Source organism: Amphiprion ocellaris, chromosome 18, assembly GCF_022539595.1.
Source record: "Amphiprion ocellaris isolate individual 3 ecotype Okinawa chromosome 18, ASM2253959v1, whole genome shotgun sequence".
NCBI lineage: Eukaryota > Metazoa > Chordata > Actinopteri > Pomacentridae > Amphiprion > Amphiprion ocellaris.
The window spans coordinates 16,828,925-16,831,344 of record NC_072783.1 but is presented as its reverse complement, the minus strand read 5'-3'; positions in this window follow the sequence as shown (position 1 = coordinate 16,831,344).

Here is a 2,420-nt window from a genome sequence, read left to right as displayed (position 1 = left end):
GACACCAGGTCTAAGCCGACAAACTTCCAATTCCTCCTCAACCCATAGTCTCTGGGAAACCTGCATGGAGTAAGAAAAGTAGACAGAGAAGTAATTAAGGAATTAGGCAGGAACAGAGGAGGGGAAAGCATTGCCACTAATCACAGCCTGTGGCTGTGACTGCATAAGTAGCACTTTTTAAACAAGAAAAGCACCCAGAAAGCACAGTACTCCGCCAAGGTTGCTCAGTCGTTGTATCATTTCCGATGGCTAGGTCCCGATAAGTCCACAGTGGTTGATTTGTCGTAGGATTGCAATCGTGATGGTCAGCGGGCAGATGACATAGTGTTCACTTGTTGTCATAGTTACAGTGATGCCGTGATGCTATCTTGCAATGTTACAGAAATCTTTAACAAATCTGTGGATCCAGACTATAAACTGCATCACTGCCAAAATCAGGTGGTCCTTGTGTCATTTCTGATCTTCCCTGAACATTTCTTCCAAATACATTTGTCAGTTTTTGAGTAATGTTGCGTGCAGACACCGATCATCACTCCATTGCGTTCCTTGGCGGAGTAATAAGCACATGTACAATTATTTTTTATTATGCAAAAAAGAATTTAAGAGAGTTTTTTTTTTTCCCATGACCCTATTCCATTGGAATTACATGTGGTTTCAATTTAGGGCTGACTTGCCCACTTGTTGATATCCACTGAAATCCCCAGCCAATAAAATCTCTTGGAGTTAGCATCTTTCGTTTTTGTCTGGCCCCAGTGGGACTTCGTGAAAATCAACAAAGACTTCATTGGCCTCATTAGCCTCACAGACCACTTTGGTTTTGAGTGCTTTTGCAGTACCTTTGCATCGCCAATAAATCTTTCCCCCTAAATAATTAGCAATATTTCAGAAATTGGTACTCTTAAATGTGATCATCAGCAAGATACATGTTGGATGTGATGCATTACTCTGTGATACAGTTTCAGATAATGCTTGAAAAAAGCCTTAATGCTAGACTTACTGTGGAGATTAAATAGGTTTTATTATGCAAAACATAATACCAACAACTTTAAGAATTAGCTAGAATTTGTAAGAAAAGAGACGTAAAGTCATGTCTCATTTAATCATAACATATTGAAGCTGCTTAAGATATACTTTTATACAACTTTATTTGTCATGTGTTTATTCTGTCACATATGCAAAATGGTTATGACTATATTGGTCGTACCTTCATTGTCATACAGATGAGACTTTGGCCGAAGAAATTATTTTTCCGTCTTCATGAACTTTTTGAGGATACTCTTTCTTAACTTTATACTGGACGATGTGTTCATAATCCATAGGAGTCATTGTTAATTTGTTTATCAAAGTTCCAAAATCAAGTCAATGTTGCAGATCCCCGCCCTGCTCGAAATTGGCAAAAGCTGACCTTGTACAATTTGCATAATTGATTGAAGGAATCACATACTAGACAAGTAGGCACCTGAGAAACTTTTCCTGATAGAGAGGATACATTTTCTGGCAGGCGTAGTCAAGCAGGCTGAAATAATGTGTCTCCCCCTCATAACATGTTCTGCTCGATAGTCCTGTATCTTCATTTGTCTGTGTTGAGAATTTCTGAATAAATGCTATGAAGTTATGATGATCAACAGAGGGGGAATATTAAAAAATACACCAATATCTAAAGGTAAGATACCCTTTGGAAAGAAAAGAGCAACAGCTATGTTGACCATGCTGCAGTATGTTCATTAGAGCTTTTAATTCAAGTATAAAAGGTGAAACTGAGTCTGGCAATGTATTAAAATGCTCACATTGGCGTTGATTTTACTGTATCAAAAGTTGGAAAGATTGATCCTAAAGATTAAATTACAGCATGTTTGAATCTAGTACCCAGACAGTATTTAAGCCTATGGTTAGTTAGCAGGCTGATCGTTGAAAATCGTAGATCGTAGAAAAAGAAGGATAAGACATTGTCAGGCAGCGCTAAGAATACTACGAGCTTCTGCAACACGTAATGTACAGAATAGCAAAAGCATTTATTTAGGCAGAAATGTCACGTGTCACATTACCAAATATTTTTGACAATCAAAGCATGATCATAACAATCCACATTTTGTTAAATTAATAAGCTAAGCTGATATCTAAACACGGAATTGTAGCTCCACCCTTCCGAATGCATGTGCGCTCCTGCAGCAGGGTATACACTTTCTATCAGGGGTAAGTACTTTGTCATGCCACCTGTACCTGACCTGTCTGCAGCCTGCTCCCCTCAAGCCACTGCTGCCTGACCACCCGGTATCGCTGCCCCGATCCTGCCCACAGCCAGCCTTCACTGCCACTGGGCCCCTGACGGACCACTCCCATCTGCCCGTCCAGCATCGACGACACACTCGCCAGCCCCGCTCCAGCTTTTCGCTGGCATTCTAGCTCCCCTCGCCGTACCC